The following is a 21,657-nucleotide window of genomic DNA, read 5'->3' as shown; positions in this document are numbered from 1 at the left end:
TATTTTTGCCCCACTGGAGATTACCTGAAGATCAGCATTTAAGGAATTGGTAGTGGATTTTCGAGAAGTTGGAGCTGTTTATGCAGAGCAAGGTTTCTCAAACTGGAAGGTGAAATATAGTGTGCTATCGTCAGCAAAACTGTGAATAGGATTTCCGGTCAGTGAAAGGAGATCATTAATATACAAGAGGAAAAGAGTTGGAGAAGGAACTGAACTTTGGGGAACAGCTGCATTAGTGGAGAAGTTAGAAGACAGAGAGCCATGTACCGTCACCGCAGTGAGGACTTAGAGAGAAAACTGGATAGCCAGTTACAAAAAACATTTGGCAAAAAATAAGGTGGAAGTTTATTTAGAAGACCTTTATGGGAAACACGATCAAAATACTTTGAAATGTCAAGAGCAACTGCTTGAGTTTCACAAACCTTTCCAATGAATTTGTCCATAGATTGGTAATATACTACCCCAGGGGCTCACATCTGGTGAGTATGGGTTTGGCAAACCCATGGTCCTGAGCTGGATATCATCATTCTTCTCTTTCTTGCTTTCTTGGTGATTCCTTCTACTTCTCTCTCTCTCTCTCTCTCTCTCTCTCTGTCTGTCTCTCTCTCTCTCTCAGGGTAATGCGAGAAATTATTATTTTTTGGCTTGTGCAGCATAAGCCTCAGGCTTCCTTGCACCATATGGCTAATAATAATATAATATAATAAAAAATATAATAAGGTAGATATCACCAGTGGAAACCATAGTGGCATTATTGATGTAGATGTTTAAAAGTTGTCAGTTAATAAATTTAAATAAATTTCACCATTACTTTAGAGAGAGTAGAATTAAGTGCAATTGGACAATAATTGGATGGGAGGGATTTGTCACCCTTTTTAGGAGCTACCTGGATATGAGCAAATTTTCAAGAAGAAGGGAAAACACCTGTGAAATAAGAAAGTGAAGAAAAAAAGGTGAAACAGAATTAGAGTAAGCTCAGGAGCATTTTGAGAACAAGTGGAGAAATACGATCAGGACTGGCTCTTTCTTGGCATGAAGACTGTTCAAAATTCTTCTTACTTCCTTCTGACAGAAGACCACAGGAGGCATTGAATGGAGTGTGCTGGGAATGATAGGAAGTGGTTTACCAAGATCATCAATACATGAGTTGAAAAAAAAGTAGGAAGCAAGCAGGTCAGCTTTATCTTTTGCTGAAGTGTTAATAGTACCATCCAGTTTTGACAAAGGTGGGAATAGAGATGGACAAAACTTGCGACCAATATCTTTGACAAGAGACCAGAATACTCAACTACCATTTGAATAAGAAGCAAGTTTTTCTACTTTTAGCTTGTTCAAAATCTGGTTTAAACTGCTTAATAACTGCTTTATAATTGTTGCGAGTTTTTGTGTAGGCAGAAAATGAATTTTGGATAATTGGATAAAAGATTTGGATAAAAGCCAATGGATAAAAGCCCTGGAGATTTGGATAAAAGCCAATTGTGATATGCAGCATTCTTTAACAGCTCTGGCAACATTTATTGGAAAAAAAAGGTTTAGATAATGGACAAGATTTTAAGGTAGCATATGGAATAAAGGATTCCATCCTTTATTCCTGAGCAAACGTTGACATTAGAAGATTTGAAACAGTAACCCGACCAAGGAAAAGAAGAAAAGAATTCTCACAGATCATCCCATTTTGCATTCTTGTAATGCCAAACAACACAAGGTTGAGATTGGCCATGCGAGAAAGGCTCCATTTCAGAAGAGACCATCACCAAGTTGTGATCTGGGGTATCTAAAAGATCACTCACTTTGACTGTGTACTTTGAAGGGTTGATTTTGAGAAAAAGATCAAGCAGGTTGGCTGTGTGGTTAGGATTATCTGGTATTCTGGTAGGTAAATTAACAATGTGTACGAACAATCATTAGTAATTTCAAAAGCCTCAGCACCTTGACCAGCTTGGTCAATGTGTGACTAGAAAATGAAAGCCATCTGGAGTTGTGGACATTAAAATCAAGTAAAATTACCTCACTGTTAGGAAAGGTGGACTGGAGAAAGTCAAGTTTCAAAGAGTTCCAAGTGTTTAGTGGAGTTGGAAGAATAATAGAGGCAACAGATTAATTTGACAATGTGGTAGAGAGAGAGATTTTAAGATAGATAAGATCAGAAGAGGATATTCCAAATTAGTAAGTCTCTGACAGGTAATATCAGAGCGGACACATGTTGAAGTACCACCTTTGAAGCGAAAAGAATCGTATAGCAAATACAGTCAGTTCCAGTTATTTGGGACACATCGGACTAGTGCATTTTGCCCCGATTAAGTTTCACGTAAAAAGTTAAAAATACAGCGAATCCCCGCTTTACAATTGGTTCACTGTACAACCAATGTTACAGTGGACTCACCATAGTAAAGTACTGTTCACTATATGATGTGTAGTAAGCGCCAGTCATTGTGATCACGTTTGTGAATTGAATTTTAATTCTGTTAAATAGCAATTATAATTAGTGAAAATAGGAGGAATATTATCCACAGGCTATAAAAGTAAAGATATATTAAGCATAAATTTACCTTTTATCACCTTACCAATTAAAAAATTAAATGATATGTGAAAATCGGAAGAATATATGTGATAATCGGAATAATTAATATGTACATACGAACTAGTTGACATTTCTGTTCAATGACATTTATGGGTGGGGTTAAAATTTAAAACAGTAAAAAGATAAGCAATTAAAAACAAAGAACATGGCGCACACAAATTGCAAGTAACATAATACCCACAAGTGAGAATAGAGTAACGAGTTACAAAGCTTTAAAAATAGGAATGAAGAGATCTGAAAATTAATTTTTTTATATAATTGAAGATTTCATGGAAGTGTAAACACATTTCACCATAATAACCCACAGAATTCCAGCTGTCGGTACTTTTGCAAATTCAATAAGTTCGAGTTTACTAGCTGTTTATGATAGATTGCACTAACAGAAACCTGTGGCCCAGATAACCGGAATCCATGTAATTAGGATGACTGAGAGGAGTAGTGGTTGAATTAACCAATAATTAGGATTCTGTCAGAAAAGGTGCATGGGGGTTTGGCAAATTTTAAGTGGAAATGGATGTCATTGAGATTGCATTTGAGGCCACATATATTTGTGAAATGAACGAGTAAGTGTTTTGGAGGTTTAGATCTTTTTGCAGATAAGTTTGTTCTATTAGTTTGAATATTCATCATATATTCAGTAGTAAGAAAAGGAGGGGGGACAAGGTGCAGGATGGTAAACAACAGTAATCAGGTTGAACTACTGCAACAAGATCTAAGAAAATTGGATCACTGGATGAGAAATGGCAGTTGAAGTTTAACATTGACAAATGCAGTGTAATGCATATGGGTAGCAGTAACCCCAGAGTAACTTATCAACTGTGTGTACTACACTCAGGGTGGTGGAGAATGAAAAAGACATGTGGGTTATTGTGTAGTCAGACATGAAATTCTCTGAGCAATGCAGACATGTTGCCAGGACAGCTCATGAAGTTTTGTCAGTAATATACAGAAACTTTGCTAGCAGGATAAGGAGGTGATTATCCCTTTGCATAAGGCTATGTTTAGGTCACATCTTGAGTATTAAATACAGATGTGGAGGCTTCACGTTACGAAGGATGTAGATCTGCTGGAACAGGTGCAGAGAAGGGCAATTGTATTGGCGAAGGGAACAAAAGGGTGCTCTTACTCAGAAAGGCTTCAGTTCTGCAAATTGCAAAATTGCAAAATCTTCTGCAAAATCTTGAGACCCAAGCACCTGCAGGGAGATATGATTGAAGTGTTTAAAGCTTTGAATGGTTTGAGTAAGCCAAATGTTAATGGTATTCTTCCACTTGCCGAGACTACACATGCATAAATTCAAGTTGAGAAAGGATGGTTGTAGAATAGATGTGTGGAAGTTTATTGTTGTAAGAGGCTTCCATCTGATGTGGATTGGTTGAATAAATTAAAGGAAGAACTGAACAAATTTAGGAGACTATGGATGGGTGAATTGTGTAGGGTTTTTTTTTAAATTTTTTCATTGATGCTATATATAAGTTTGCATGCATAATTTGCCATTACTACTACGACTACTACATGCCATATTAAGCAAATATGACATGTAGTAGTACATGTGTACACCATATCAGAAAATTTCTGATATGGTGTACACTTGTCAAGAATATATCCAGCTCCTTGACATAACGTGGCCTTGACAATTGCTACCCCCCCCCATACACACTACTCAGACTCCCTCCAGTCATTACCTGGCAGATTAGAAGCAGCGAGATTATACACTAATGGATCCGGAAACTTTCTAAACAGCTATCAATAGGTTCAGTCTAGTGGACTATCTAGCAGCCGGCCTGTGAATATCATTTTACAGCTGAACCCTTGAAATGTAAGGGAGATTGGATTTTACCATGATTTCCATCATAACCTCAAAAGTCATCAGTCATAATGCATGATAGAAGAAATGGGGAGGGAAGATTGCTGGAGCTTTGCTTTGAAGACCAAACATGGGTTCCACCACTTCAAGCATCCAATAAGCAAAGTGGTGGTATAGCACTGGTTGATGATAGTCATCACCACCTTGTATTGTCTATGTAGCACAGAGGGATGGCATTACTTTGTGTTGTTTGGGTGCAAAACCTCAACCCCTGCTTACATTAGCTTGCACCTGGGTGTTCACTTCCAGTGTACTAGGTGCTATATTTCAATATACTTGCACATGGGGCTTATACCCAGGGTTACTAACAGTTCCACCATTGTGAAGGTGCAAGCAGAGGATTTGGCTGTCACAACAACCAGACTTCGCTGTACTTCAGTCCACCTGACTTGAGTGGTACCTGAATGTCAGTTTCCTGAGTGTTTTAGACAGGTAATGTAGCAGGTCCAGCTTGGCATACCTTGACATACCCAGCTTGAGAAAATGTTTGTGACACCCTGAAGGACCAGTTGAGAGTTGCTAGAATGTTATGAAAAAGCTATCAGATGTTCTGAAAATAGAATGAAAAAGACCTGTGGGTTATTGTGTAGTCAGACATGAAATTCTCTGAGCAATGCAGACATGTTGCCAGGACAGCTCATGAAGTTTTGTCAGTAATATACAGAAACTTTGTTGTTGCACTTTGCTGATGCTTCTGAGGCAGTGTTGGTGGGTTGAAAAAACTATATAGCTAATGAAACTGCTAGATTGTGGGATACAGACTAACAGTTTGACAATAGCGATTCTTGAACTGCTTCATTGGGATGTGTAGTATCTTGATAAGTAAGTAAGGTATTGGGGGGGGGGTGGATTACAAGGGCTGCTTGGGTCCTTGTAATCCACTAAGCAATTACATGGAATATGATAGGATTATTAAGAGCAAACACAGGTGCACATAACATGTTGTATGCTGATGCTAGAAATAAAGTAAATAAGTTTGATGTATTGGTTTAATCATATTACAGCCATCACAGGAACATGGCACCACTCAAAAATGGGGATGCAGAATTTGAATGTGGTGAGTACATGTACAGACAGGACAAGAGGGGAGATTATGCTATTGGTTAATAAAACAGAATCTAAGGTAGTGAACCCAGTTGATGAGGGTGGCCAAGTCAGTTTGGTGTGACATAAGCATTGAGGGAAAAAAATGAGAAGACAAGTTTACTATAGACCAAATTATTCTGACTGTAATGAACAACTACAGCAATTAGAATGGATCAGTAAATCAGAATGTCTTATAAATTTTAACTCTGTAGATATGGAAGGAACTCAATCACTTGCATAGTAACAGAATTTACTGGATGACTGTTTTCTATACCTGGCAAAAAGAGCAAGCAATATTCTAGATCTGGTTATTAGCTGTGGCTCTTCATGCGATAAGCATCTCTAGATAAAGGAACTGCTAGGTGACAGTGATCATAATCTGTTGATGTGGGATTTAATTAAAGGTTGTCAAGGATAAATGGCAAGGATTTGCTTTCCTAAAGATGACTGTAGTGGCCTTGGGCAGTTTTTAAATTTGCTTCAGTAGGAACAACTAATGACATTTTTTTTTTTCCCTCACCTTTTTTCCATTATTATGTGGGGTCAGCGTTTCTATTATTTTGGCATGCAATTTTTACGCCAACCCCAATTTTATGCCCTTCCTGACACCAACCCTCACCCTTTATTCGGGCTGGGAATATGCGGTGGTCATTCTCTGACCTGCTGCATCCTCCGTATTTGGTGGGTACGGGCTCGAACCCCGGTCTAATCAAGAAGCGTGTGCTATGCACTACTGCTCCTGCCCACCTGGCTACGGAGGCGCCTGGAACAACTAATGACATTACCAACTGCTAATTCTAAATGGAAGCATTCAGGGATGTAAGAGTAAAAGCAACTAGGCCTTTTATAGCAACTACAAGATATTGTTCAAGATTTAAGCCTTAATGGATGTCAGATGAATAAGAAAAATGCATAGGATTATTATCAGGGGAGACAGAAACCTACAGTAAATATAAATTAGCCTGCAATCAAATCACTAAGGAGGGAAAGGCTAAGGCAGATTATTAAAAGTCTCTGGCTAAGAATGCAAAAGAAAGTAACGAAGAATTATTTCCTTAAGTTAATGTAGGATAAAAACTTGTAGTAGGAAAGGGATGAACCACTTCGGTGCACTCGTTGAGAAAAGTATACCTGTTAGCTCTATTCAGGTTGCTGATAAACTGAATAAATATTTTGCATCTGTACTTACATCTGAAGAAATTTTGAAGGATAGTTATACCAGAAGTATACCAAGTTATAACTTGGCACTAAGTGACTTTCAGATAACTGAGAAGGAAGTGGAAGAGAAATTGTTGAAGCTAAAAGTAAATAAGGCACATGGGGCTGATGGTATCTCTCCAGTTATATTAAAGGAAGCAGTATAAAAGGTAAGCAAACTCCTGGCTTTAAGTAAGTACTCATAAATTCAGAGTAGATCCTATAGATTGGAACATGCAAATGTTGCCCATATTCATAAAGGTGAATTAAAGGGAAAAGTGAGTAATTATAGACCTGTAATCTTGACTTACAGGGAAAATAAAGAGTCGGTAGTCAAACAAATGATGCAGTATCATTTTGACAGAAATGCAGCTATAAAACAGTCAGCATGGATTTGTTAAGGGAGTGATCTTGTCTGTCGAATTTGATTATCTAATATGATGCAGTAACAAGGGAATCAGATTAAAAAATAATAATTTTGGCATCATGGTAAAAGTTACAGCTCTCAGTTACAGGCTCCGCAAAAACGATAAGTGTTTGCCTTTTATTTACATGATTGTTATTTTATATTGTACTTAATACGTAGTCATATAGTTATAGTTACGCTGGTTATTTTTTATTTTAATTTAGATAAAGAGTTTTTGTGGATTTTACTTACGATAGGTAAAACCGTTATTTCGTTCCATTTTTGTAGCCATTGTTTTTGGATATAGTGGTAGGGAATTCAAATTTTTTAATTGAGGTAGCTAGGTAGCTCTAACGCATAATTATATAGTAATACGCTTCACTGTTTCTATTTAATAGTTTCTATTCAAATACTATTGATATTTAATTTATTGATTTTATTAATTTAAACTACCATGCCCCAGACTAGAGCAGCAAAGCAACGGGCACAAAGTGGCAGGAGTGCTGTGACTCGGGGGAGAACTAAGGGGGTCAATTCTCCAACGCATCACAGCCTAAAAAAATGTGCAGCTTGTGAAATGTTTGCCGAACTCTCTGGAACGGAACATGATATTGCCATGGGGGATGTCTTTGTGTGTGCGCGATGTAAGGAGTGTAAGGAAATCAGGCGACAACTCAGCGTTCTTATGGGCCTATATGAGAGTTTGAAGGACAGGGTGGATGCCCTCGAAAGATCTAAATTGAGGGGCCCATCAGGCTCTCAGCTGCCCACATCAACGCCAGAGCTTGCACTTGGTCATCACGCAACACAGCGGCAACCCCTAAGGCAGAATGCGCTGGTCCCACAGGAACTAGTAGTTGTTGGTGACTCTATTGTCAGGGAAACGGGAAACATGCTTTGTAAAAAGGATAGGTGGAACAGGACCAGGGTATGTCTGCCAGGGGCAAAGGTTGATGACGTTGTAGAGCGGATATCATCTTTTAAGGGCACAAAAGGTGATATAGTTGTACACGTTGGCACTAATGATATTAAGAGTAGGAGACCGGCGGAATTACTCAACAAGTACAGGTCACTGTTGAAAAAAAGCCGTGAAATAGGGTTGAATTTGAAAGTGTCTGCAATTCTGCCCAGACACGATAGGAGGGAGTACATGATGAGAGCCTTGTCGATCAATTCGGCCCTGGAAAGATTGTGCAAGGCTCAAGGGGTAGAATTTTTTTCAGCCTGGACTGTACTTGTTAACAGGAGAGATTGCTTCTACAGGGATGGGATACACTAAAATAGAAAGGGTGCAAGAATATTTGCTGATGCTATCGAGGCAGTGTTAGGTGGGTCGGAAAACTGCTAGTTTGGGGGGATACAGAGACTAATAGTTTAACAGTAACCGCAGGCAGAGGTGAAGGTGATTCTTGCACAACTTCTATTAGAATAAGAAGCGACCTGGAGCGAGGGGTGTTGGGGGTTTCAGGGACGGATGGCAGTCATCATGGAATAGTTGGGTGTATGGGATGTGTTAGGGTAACAAGGAATAGGCATAGGAGCATGTATGCTTGCATGTATACCAATGCTAGAAGTATAGTAAATAAATTTGATGAATTTGAAGTGTTGGTCAAGACATCAAAGGCGGATATTGTTGGGATAGCAGAGACGTGGTGTCACAAAGATATAAGGAATGCAGAACTGGAATTTGGGGAGTACAATGTGTACAGAAAGGATAGACAGGACAGAAAGGGAGGGGGTGTTATGCTGTTAATTAAGAAAAACATAAAATCAAAGGAAGTGCACCCAGTTAATATAGATGAACAGTGCTCTGTTGAGTCAGTTTGGTGTGAGATAAGCACTGCGAAAGGAAAAATAAGAGTAGGAGTGTGTTATAAGCCTAATGACTTGAATGAGTACAATGAACAGTTGTACAGAGAAATAGAGTGGGCCAGTAAATCAGAATGTCTTATAATGGGGGATTTTAACTTCCCAGATATTGACTGGAATTTGTGGGTTGGTCACTCACACACTAGTCAGACTTTTGTGGATTTATTGGATGATTGTTTTCTGCAGCAGCATGTTCGAAAGGCAACCAGAGAAAGTAACACTCTTGATCTGGTTATCAGCAGTGATCATTCGTGTATTAAGAATTTGCAGATAAAGGAACCACTAGGTGGCAGTGATCACAGTGTGCTGAAGTGGGATTTACTCAAAGATGTAACTGCCGTCAGGGGTAAAGGAAAGGGTTTTTGCTTCCGTAAAGGGGAGTACAGTGGTCTCAGACAGTTTTAAGTTCTGTACAGTGGGATCAACTGACAATGTTACAAACAGTAAATTCTAAGTGGGAAGCATTCAAAGAATTAATTGTGGAAGCTACTAGACTTTATATACCGATTAAGAAATATCGTTCAAGGTTTAGGCCTAAATGGTTATCAAATGAACTAATGAAACTCATGACAGAGAAGAAAAATGCATGGGATGCATATAAATTATCAGGTGACGCAGAAGCCTGTGGCAGATAGCTAGTCTGTAATCAGGTCACAAAGGAGGTTCGGCAGGCGAAGGCGGATTACGAGAAATCTTTGGCAAAAGATGCTAAGAAAAACAGCAAGGATTTCTTTACTTATATAAACTCTAAAAGGAAGGGATGAATATGATTGGTCCACTTGACATCAATGGTTCGACTGTTGATGATCCTGCTCAGATAGCAAACAAACTGAATGAGTATTTTGCATCTACATTCACATGTGAGGAATTATTACAATTTGAAAATGGAAGAAGATTATCAAATTGTTGCAGTGTGCTTAATGATTTTGTAATAACTGAGAGCAAAGTGGAGGAGAAATTGTTGAAGTTAAACACAAGAAAGGCACCTGGGGTGGATGGGATCTATCCAGTTATTTTAAAGGAGGCGGCAAAGCAACTAAGCAAACCCTTAGCCATAATTATGAGAGCATCCTTGGACTCAGGGGAGGTTCCCACGGACTGGAGATGTGCAAATGTGTCCCCAATTCACAAAGGTGGATCGAAGGGTGACACGAGTAATTACAGACCAGTTAGTTTAACTTCTGTTCCGGGTAAAATAATGGAGTCGCTGGTTAAAGATGCATTGCAGGATCATCTAGACAAGACTGCAGCAATAATTCAAACACAGCATGGGTTTGTTAAGGGAAAGTCTTGTCTGACAAATTTGATTGGTTATTATGATGTGGTCACAAAGGAACTGGATGCAAAAAATAATTTTGATATCATATACTTGGATTTCAGGAAAGCTTTTGACACTGTTGCGCATGGAAGACTACTGTACAAATTGGAGCAGAATGGTATTAAGGGTAAGTTGCTACAATGGATAAAAGGATGGTTAAGTGGGAGAAGACAGAGGGTGGTAATCAATGGGTGCTGCTCTTCGTGGACTAATGTTATTAGTGGAGTCCCACAGGGTTCGGTGTTGGGTCCACTGTTGTTTTGTGTATTTATCAATGATATTGATGAAGGTATATCAGGCTTAATGTCGAAGTTTGCAGATGACATAAAGGTTGGCAGGGTTGTTAATGACAGTAATGGCAGTGTGCTACTGCAACAGGATCTAGAAAATTTAGGCAGATGGGCTAAGAAGTGGCAACTGAAGTTCAACCTTGACAAATGCAAAGTACTGCATATGGGTAGAAGTGACCTCAGAGAAACGTACCAACTGTGTGGTACTACACTTAAGGTGGTAGAAAATGAAAAAGACCTGGGAGTAATTGTGCAGTCAGATATGAAGTTTTCTGAGCAGTGCAGACAGGCTGCTAGAGCGGGTCATGGGGTTTGTCAATGATATATAGGAATTTTGCTAGCAGGGAAAAGGAGGTGATTGTCCCTCTGTATAAGGCAATGGTCAGGCCACGCCTTGAGTACTGCGTACAGGTCTGGAGGCCTCATTTTAGGAAGAATGTAGATTTGCTTGAGCGTGTACAGAGAAGAGCAACACGATTGGTGAGGGGAATGAAGGGATTCTCTTACCAAGAGAGGCTTAAGTTCTGCAAATTGTAGTGGCTGGAGACTAGGCACCTGCGCGGTGATCTGATTGAGGTCTATAAGGCCTTGAATGGGTTGAGGTCTATAAGGCCTTGAATGGGTTGAGCACGCTGAATTCTGATGGGATCCTTCCACTTGTTCAGATTACCAACCTACGGGGACATAAGTTCAAATTAAGAAAGGACAGATGTAGAATAGATGTGCAGAAATTTGCCTTTAGCCAGCGGGTGGTTAATTGCTGGAACAAACTTCCATCTGTCGTTGTGGAAGTTGATAGGTTAAATAAATTTAAGGAGGAGCTGGACAGGCATTTGGAGGGAATGGTGTGATTTTTTTTTTTTTTTTTTTTGGCTGATGCTGCATAAGCTCCTACAGTTGCTTTCTTGCATCATGTGCCACTACTACTACTACTACTATCATATACTTCGATTTCAGTAAAGTTTTTGACCCTGTTCCACTTGAAAGACTGCTATACAAACTGGAGTGGTATAGTATTAAGGGAAAGTTACTGCTATGAAGAATGAGTTGAGTGGCAAAAGACAGAGAGTGGCTATAAATGGGCACTACTCTTCAACTAATGTTATTAGTGAAGTCTCTCAGGGTTCAGTGCTGTTTTCACTATTTTCACTATTTATTAATGATACTGATGAAAGAATATCAAACTTAAATGTTAGGCTGCTGTTAGGACAGCTCATGGGATTCTATCATTGATGATCAGAAAGTTTGTCAATGATAATCAGAAATCGAGGTGATTATCTCATTGTATAAGGCACTGGTTAGGCCACATCTTGAGTACTGCATATAGGTTGGAAAGCCTCATTTCAGGAATTGTGTGGATCTGTTGGAATGGTGTAGAGAAAAATAAGATTCCATGTAATAATACGATTTGCTCCTTAAGTTTTTTTTTATCTGTAATGTCATAAAAAGTTATTGCTCTAATGTGCTTCATCCATATTTATGCTGATGAATTGCTTTTTGAAAATATATATGTAGAGAAATTGGAGAATTTCTCTTATAGAAATTGAAATATTTTTATAATTCCTTATAGAAATTGGAAAATTTAATTAAAAAAAAAATGTAAATAAAATGAAACTGTGAAAAAGAGAGGAAAAAAAAAATCAAACTCACCAAAGAAAATTAAAAATTACTGTATAGATTTATTGGGAGTTTGTCCTTCAAGTGGCTTCATCAGTTTAAACTAGATGTGTGCATTGCTTGTTTGTTTGTTTGTTTGTTTGGTTTTTAGGAGCATTAGCAACTAAGGCCATATTGCTCCGGGAATATGCGGTGGTCATTCCCTTGACCTTTCCGCATCCTCCGTATTTGGTGGTGACGGGCTCGAACCCCGGTCTAATCAAGAAGCGTGTGCTACGCACTGCTGCTCCTTCCCACCTGGCTACGGAGACGCCAGTGCATTGCATTAGTGTGTTCTACTGCAGACGTGCCCAGTTAAGTGCTGATAGCGCTATTTAACAAAAAAAAAAAAATCTTCTGGAGCAAAAGTTTCCAATTCTAAAGGAAATTAATCTGCCGATACCAAAATTATGTCTATATCACATCTCCATTGAAGGATATACCAAAATTTTAGTAACTCAATGAATGACCAGATTCAAATATTAGACAATAATATATTATCTTAAAATCATGAATTTTTAATTCATGATTTTTAATAAAACATGAATGTATTACACACACTACATTCCACTACAAAGTTCCATTTTGTTTCCTTTTAGAAAAATTTTTGCCACACAGTTTTTTCTTGTAGTCCATTTTGCTTTCCATCTTCAAAAACCAACAGTAATCTCCCATCATGACAGTAGCCACTTCTTTATGGATATGTCCTGATGAAAGCATTCCCCTTGCTCTTTACTTACATCTCACAAATTTTGAGGGAAAAAACTGACTGAGATAGGAATGAAGAAAATTAATTTTCAAATTTGGTAGTCCTACCTTCGTAATATTGCAGTAAATTTGACTCTAGGGATTGATAATTATTTTCTATCCTTCTTCCAAGAAATCCATGCATAACAACTTAAAACATTTACCAAGCTGCTAGTTCAGTACCTTGCAGCTGTTTCACTTACCTTCTCTTTGAGAAATTTTCTTTACTTTTGTGGTCCAATAAAAATTCCTTTTTCAGTTTTGCATCTGTTAAATTTGAGAAACACCTCCCTTAGATAACAGAATCCACTTCTTTCTTCCAGAGCCTGAACGAAAGTCTTCATTAACTGAAGCTTTATATATGCAAAGGTGGAAGAACTTTTGCTTCAACCAGTGGAACATATTTTATATTACTTCCCCCTGGTAAAAAGTTCCTCTCTGTTTTTTCTCTTTCTGCATAGTAATGTTTTTCTGTTTCAAGACTGTTGTACAGAGATAGTATTTTGTGAAACTTCCCTGTAGACCAGTGAGTAATCCAATTACTATACAATCACCACAGACATTCCAAGCAGTCATGGTAATTTTTTGCACTCAGAATCTTGGACATGTTTCTCTTTGAAGCCAGGCGCCTCCGTAGCCAGGTGGGAAGGAGCAGCAGTGCGTAGCACACTCTTCTTGATTAGACCGGGGTTCGAGCCCGTCACCACCAAATATGGAGGATGTGGAAAGGTCAGGGAATGACCACCGCATATCCCGGAGCAATATGGCCTTAGTTGCTAATGCTCCTAAAAAAAACCAAATAACAATAACAATGTTTGAAGCCAACAGTATGAGGTAGAGACACTGATGGGGATGAATTTCCTTTATGCAGTAAAATTGCTTTTAAACTTCATTTTGAGGCATCAATAAATATATGCCATTCATTAGGATTGCATTCAATGCCCATTCATTCAGACCCTAGAAAACACATACCATCCTCCATAATAAATATTTTTAAAGTACTTTGTGAACATTTTCAATATATTGTTTTGTCACTGCTTAATCTGCAGTTAATCAAACTAATTCCTAATTTTTGCTTAAGTGTGGCATTTTATAATTTTTCTGGTTGGTAGTTGAAATCTGTTGAGGTGGATGGTTCAGCAAAGTCTGCAACACAAGAATCCTCACTGTATTCATCATTGCTCCTGTTATCCCTTGATTTTGGGGATCTGGTATTGGCAGATCTACATTATATGGAACAGGCCTGATATTTGATGCTGTGCTTGCTTTGTCCAGATATCCCTGATGTATTTGTTGTACAGTAATAGCAATCATCAATATGTTTTCACAGTTCTAGCCACACCATATAAACATAACATAGCACAGAGACTCTTGCACATATTGGAGCAGTGTGGCATTAGGGGCAAGTTACCACTTTGGATAAAGGGATGATTGCGTTGGAGAAGACAGAGTGTTTATTAATGGACACTGCTCTTCATGGACCAATGTTATTAGTGGAGTCCCCCAGGGTTCAGTGCTGGGCCCATGTTGTTTTCTTTATTTATTAATGATAGTGATGGAGGTATATCAGGTTTAATGTCTAAGTTTGTAGATGATACAAAAGTTGGTAGGGCGGTTAATGACAGTAATCAGGATAAGTTGCTCTAAAAAAATTAGGAAGATGGGCTGAGAAGTGGCAGTCGAAGTTTAACTGTGACAGATGTGAAGTGTAGCATATGGGCAGCAGTAATCCCAGATTAACATACCAACTGTGAGGTACTACACTCAGGGTAGTGTAAAATATAAAAAGACCTGGGGATAATTGTGCAGTCATATATGAAGTTCTTTGAGCAATGCAGACAGGCTGCCAGGGCAGCTGGTTTTTTGTCAAACTTTGCTAGCAGGTATAAGGAGGTGATTATCCCATGGTACAAGGCAGTGGTTAGGCTGCATCTTGAAAATTGCATACAGGTCTGGAGGCCTCAATTTAGAAAGGATGTAAACCTGCTGGAACAAGTGCAGAGAGTGGCTGTGAGCTTGGTGAAGGGAACAAAATGATGGTTGTACCAAGATGGTTGTTCTGCAAATTGCAGTGACTGGAGACTAAGCACCTACAAGGTGATCTGATTGAGGTGTTTAAGGCTTTGAATGGATTGAGCATAATCAGTGCTGATCGTAGTCTTCCTCTTGCTTATACTGCACACGAGGGGGCCCATATTCAAATTGAGGAAGGATGTTCACAGGATAGATAGAAGGTAAACATAGAAGTTTACCTTCAGCCAGCAGGTGGCTGATTATTGGAACCAACTTCTGTCTGTTGTTGTAGAACTGTGTAGTTTGAAAAAATTGGAGGAAGAACTGTTTGTTTGTTATTTGGTTTTTAGGAGCATTAGCAACTAAGGCTATATTGCTCCGGGAATATGCAGTGGTCATTCCCTGACCTTTCCACATCCTCCGTATTTGGTGGTGACGGGCTCAAACCCCGGTCTAATTAAGAAGTGTGTGCTACGCACTGCTGCTCCTTCCCACCTGGCTATGGAGGCGCTGAGAAAGAATTAGACAAATTATTGGAGGGCATGGACAGGTAATGTGGGAGGTAATCTTTTTCTTCTTTTTTGTTGTTGATGCTTTATAAGCTTGTTTTCCTGCATCATATGCACTACCTACTTCTCCCTCCTCCTCCTTCAAAATGTATAATTTTAATTTTGACAGTTAGCCACATCCTAGATTTGTGGTGCTGGTGATATGACACATATATATATAGAGCCAAGTTACACATAATATAGACATTTAGTAATACTTTAAATATTCTTTCTCTGAGTTTCTGTACATTGTCCACACACACACATCAGAAATTTTTGAGGTCCTTTGGACACTCCTTTGCTTCTGCTTAAACATTTTAACTATACAATGCTAAGCAAAATACAGAAGAAACTAACATTATGCAATAGATACACAGAAACTATGCATATTCGCTCTTCAATGGCTTTGTTCGATAAATTTGATGAGCTTGAAGTGCTAGTCAAGACATCAAAGGCAAATATTGTTGGCATATCAGAGATATGGTGTCACACAGATATAAGCAGTGCAGAATTTGGGGAGTACAATGTGTACAGAAAGGATAGACAGGACAGGAAGGGAGGAGGGGTTATGCTGTTAGTTAAGAAACACAAAATCTAAGGACGTGCATCCAGTTGATGTTGGTGGACAATGCAATGTTGAGTCTGTTTGGTGTGACATAAGCACTGGGAAAGGAAAAATGAGAGTAGATGTGTGTTATAGGCCTAATGAATCTGATGAGTATAATGAGCAATTGTGCAGAGAAATAGAGTGGGCCAGTAAATTAGTGTCTTATAATGGGGAAATGATAATTTCCTGGATATTGACTGGAATTTGTGGATTGGTCATTCACACACTAGTAAGGCTTTTGGGGATTTATTGGATGATTGTTTTCTACAGAAGCATGTTCGGGAGGCAGCTAGAGGGAGTAATAATCTTGATCCGATTATCAGTAATGATTCTTCATGCATCAAGAATGCAGATAAAGGAACCACTAGGTGGCAGTGATCACAGTGTGCTGAAGTGGGATTTACTCAAAGAGGTAACTACCTCTTTTTGCTGTTGGTAAATTCTATATGGTGAAACCAACTGATGATGTTACCAACAGCAAATTCAAAATGGGTAGCATTCAAAGAATTAATCTTGGAAGCTACTAGGCTTTTCATACCAACAAAGAAATATTGTTCAAGATTTAGGCCTAATTGGATGTCAAATGAACTATATATACATATGACAGAGAAAAAAAAATGCATGGGATATTTATAAATTAACATGTGAGACAGAAGCCTATAATAGATATAAGCTGGTCTGTAACCAAGTTACAAAGGAGGTTAGGCGGTGAAGGCAGATTACGAGAAATTTGGCAAAGAAAAACAGAAGGAAGGAATTGAATCAGATTGGTCCACTTCATATTGATGATTCAACTGTTGATGATCCTGTTCAGGTAACTAACAAATTAAATGAATATTTTGCATCAACATTCACACATGAGGAGTTATTCAGGGAGGGGAATGCCAGAGGTGTATTCAACTCTGCCAGTAGGCTAGATAATCTTGTAATAACTGATAGTAAAGTGGAGGAGAAATTGTTGAAGATAAACACAAGAAAGGCACCTGGAATGGATGGAATCTATCCAGTTATATTAAAGGAGGCGGCAAAGGAAGTAAGCAAACCCTTAGCCATAATTATGAGTTTCCTGGACTCAGGGGACGTACCCATGGAATGGAGATGTGCAAATGTGACCCCAATCCACAAAGGAGGATCAAAGGGAGAGACAGGTAATTACAGACCTGTTAGTTTAACTTCTGTTCCTGGGAAATTAATGGAGGCACTGGTTAAAGAAGCACTTCAGGATCATCTAGACAAGACTTCAGTTATAGCTCGGTCACAGCATGGTTTTATTAAGGGGAAGTCTTGTCTGACTAATTTGATTGGATACTATGATGTAGTCACAAAGGAACTGGATGCAAAGAATAACTTTGATATCATATATTTGGATCTTAGAAAAGCCTTTGATACTGTTGCACATGGAAGCCTGCTGCACAAATTGGAGCAGTGTGGCATTGGAGGCAAATTGCTGCTATGGATAAAGGGGTGGTTGAGGGGGAGAAGATAGAGAGTGGTAATCAATGGACACTGCTCATTGTGGAATAATGTTATTAGTGGAGTCCCTCAGGGTTCAGTATTGGGTCCATTGTTGTTTTCTCTATATATAAATGATATTGATGATGGTATATCAGGCAAAATATCCAAGTTTACAGACGATACGAAGGTTGGCAGGGTTGTTAATAATACTAATGACAGTACACTGCTGCAACAGGATCTAGAAAAGTTGAGCAGATGGGCTGAGAGGTGGCAAATGAAGTTTAACTTTGACAAATGTAAAGTACTACCTATGGGAAGCAGTAATTCCATAGTAACATTCAACTCTGTGGCACTACACTGACATTGGTAGAGAATGAAAAAGACCTGGGGATAATTGTGCAGGCAGATATGAAGTTTTGTGAGCAGTGCAGACGAGCTGCAAGAGTAGCTCATGGTGTCTTGTCAATGATATACAGGAATTTTTCTAGCAGGGATAAGGAGGTGATTATCCTCTTCTATAAGGCAATGGTCAGACCACATCTTGAGTACTGTACACAGGTCTGGAGGCATCATTTTAAGAAGGATGTAGAGCTGTTGGAACGAGTACAAAGAAGGGCAACATGGTTAGTGAATGCAACAAAGGGTTGCTCTTATGAAGAAAGGCTTAAGATTTGCAAATTACAGTGTCTAGGCACCTGCTAGGTGATCTGATTGAGGTGTATAAAGCCTTGAATGGTTTGAGCATGCTCAATGCTGATGGGATTCATTCTCTTGCTCAGAATAATCGCCTGAGAGGGCATAAATTCAAATTGAGGAAAGACGGTTGTTGGATAAATGTGCGGATGTTTGCGATTAGCCAGCGGGTGGTTGATTGCTGGAACAAACTTCCATCTCTTGATGTAGAAGTTGATAGCTTAAATAGATTCAAGGCAGAACTTGACAAACATTTGGAGCGAGTGGATGGGTGAAATAAGGTTTTTTTTTTTTTTTTTTGGCTGTTGCTATATAAGCTTGCTTTCTTACATCATGTGCCTTTGCTAATGCTAATTGTTACTGAGAGAGAGAGAGAGAGAGAGAGAGAGAGAGAGAGAGAGAGAGGTGTAAGGCAGAAAGACAAAGTAGAACATGATAACCCTCAATATTATTGCTGTCAGTAGTCACCTGCAAATATTTTAATTTGCGGGTAAGAGAACAGATCTGTATCATATCTACTTTCTTAAATTGTAGTAATATAGATATTATGCATAAACACAAAAACTTGAATATGTAGAAATTGTGACATGATGGGAAATTTTAAGAATTAATATCAAAATCTACACATAAATTGAGTGCAAACAGCTGATGTATTGGCAGAGGCAGAAATCATATTAGCCAGTGTAATGGGCTTTTTCTAAAAATAAAAAAAAAAATAAATAAATGTTTAATTTACTTTGCGCAGTACTTGACTGCTGCTTCTCTCTATATACTTCCCTGTGACATTCTAACAATTAGCCAATGTTTTCTTTAAAAATGAAACTTTAGCCCAGGTGAAAAGAAATTAGCCTCAATCCATAAGGGTGTTTTATTTTTTTTTGGGTAGATTCAGCTCGAGTGTTATGTGAATTCTCATATAAGCTGATTGGGTCTATGGGCATTTTTGAGACGCAGTAATGTTTTCTACATGATATATTAGTTTTGTAATATTTATCTACAAGAGGGTAAAAGAAAAAAAGTAAATCATTCTTCAAAAATCTTCTAAGTTATTCTTCTATTCTTGGTGATTCCCTTCTACTTAGCATTAGCATTAGCTAGTAGAGGCATTTGATGCAAAAAAGCAAGCTTATGCAGCATCAGCCAAAAAAAAAAAAAAAAAAAAAAAAAAAAACCACTTCCACTTCATCCCTCTGTTTGTTCAAAATACCTGTCCAGCTGAGCCTTAAACTTATTTAGGCTATCAACCTCCACTACAAGGGATGGAAGTCTGTTCCACCAACCAACCACCCGCTGGCTAAAGGCAAATTTCTGCACGTCTATCCTACATCTGTCTTTCCTCAATTTGAATTTATGCCCTCTCAGGTGATTATTCTGAGCTAGAGGAAGAATCCCATCAGCATTCAGCATGCTCAAACCATTCAAGTCTTTATACACCTCTATCAGATCACCTCGCTGGTGCCTAGTCTCCAGACACTGTAATTTGCAAAATTAAGCCTTTCTTCGTAAGAGCACCCCTTTGTTCCATTCACTAATCTTGTTGCCCTTCTCTGTACTCATTCCAGCAGCTCTACATCCTTCTTGAAATGAGGCCTCCAGACCTGTATACAGTACTCTAGGTGTGGCCTGACCATTGCCTTATACAAGGGAATAATCACCTCCTTATCCCTGCTGGAAGAATTCCTGTATATCATTGACAATACTCCATGAGCTACTCTTGCCGCCCGTCTGCACTGCTCAGAGAACTTCATATCTGCCTGCACAACCACCCCCAAGTCCCTTTCATTCTCTACCACTGTCAGTGTAGTACCACAGAGTTGATACGTTGCTCTGGGGTTGCTGTTTCCCATGTGTAGTACTTTACATTTGTCAATGTTAAACTTCATTTGCCACCTCTCAGCCCATCTGCTCAACCTTTCCAGATCCTGTTGCAGCAGCATAGTGTCAGTAGTGTCCTTGACAACCCTGCCAACCTTTGTATCTTCTGCAAACTTGGACATTAAGCTTGATATACCATCATCAATATCATTTATAAATACAGAAAACAATAATGGACCCAACACTGAGCCCTGAGGGACTCCACTAATAAACATTAGTCCACGATGAGCAGTGTCCATTGATTACCACTCTCTGTCTTCTCCCCCTCAACCACCCCTTTATCCATAGCAGCAATTTGCCTCCAATGTCACACTGCTCCAATTTGTGTAGAGTCTTCCATGTGCAACAGTATCAAAAGCCTTTCTAAGATCCAAGTATATAATATCAAAGCTATTCCCTGCATCCAGTTCTTCTGTGACTGCATCATAGTATCCAATCAAATTGGTCAGGCAAGACTTCCCCTTAACAAAACCATGCTGTGTCTGAGTTATAACTGAAGTCTTGTCTAAATGATCCTGCAGTGCTTCTTTAACCAGTGCCTCCATTAATTTTCCTGGAACAGAAGTTAAGCTCACAGGTCTATAATTACTTGTGTCAGCCTTTGATCCTCCTTTGTGAATTGGGATCACATTTGCACATTTCCAGTCTATGGGTACCTCCCCTGAGTCCAAGGAAGCCCTCATAATTATGGCTAAGGGTTTGCTTACTTCCTTTGCTGCCTCCTTTAATATAACTGGATAGATCCCATCCACCCCAGGTGCCTTTCTTGTGTTTATCTTCAACAGTTTCTCCTCCACTTTACTCCCAGTTATTTCAAGATTCTGTAGCTTACTGCTAGAGTTGAATACACCTCTGGCATTCCCCTTGCTGAATAACTCCTCATGTGTGAATGTCGATGCAAAATATTCATTTAGTTTGTTAGCTACCTGAGCAGGGTCATCAACAGTTGACCCATCAATATCAAGTGGACCAATCTGATTCACCCCCTTCCTTCTAGAGTTTACATAAGTAAAGAACTCTTTGCTGTTTTTCTTTGCATCCCTTGCCAAGGATTTCTCGTAATCTGCCTTCGCCTGCCTTACCTCCTTTGTAACTTGGTTGTATATCAACTTGTATCTGTCATAGGCTTCTGTGTCGTGTTAATTTGTAAGTATCCCATGCATTTTTCTTCTCTGCCATATGCCTCATTAGTTCATCTGACATCCATTTTGGCCTAAACCTTGAACAATATTTCTTAGTTGGTATGTAAAGCCTACCAACTAAGAAATATTGTTTCTTAGTTTAATTAATTCTTTGAATGCTTCCCATTTTGAATTTGCTGTTGGTAACATCATCAGTTGGTCCCACTGTATAGAATTTAAATACTGTCTCAGTCCATCGTAGTCGCCTTTACGGAAGCAATATCCCTTCCCTTTACCCCTAATGGTAGTTACCTCTTTGAGTAAATCC

General features: G+C 38.9%; 1 long non-coding RNA gene across 1 annotated transcript in view; it reads left to right on the top strand.

Annotated features, from left to right (window-relative positions):
* Positions 1-21,657, top strand: part of LOC150084573 (uncharacterized) — a 73,404-nt gene that overhangs the window by 16,883 nt on the left and 34,864 nt on the right. The window lies entirely within an intron of this gene.

The sequence above is a fragment of the Mastigoproctus giganteus genome, chromosome 6, assembly GCF_048544385.1.
Source record: "Mastigoproctus giganteus isolate SK-2022 chromosome 6, ASM4854438v1, whole genome shotgun sequence".
Taxonomy (NCBI): domain Eukaryota; kingdom Metazoa; phylum Arthropoda; class Arachnida; order Uropygi; family Thelyphonidae; genus Mastigoproctus; species Mastigoproctus giganteus.
This window is presented reverse-complemented; position numbering and strand designations above follow the sequence as displayed.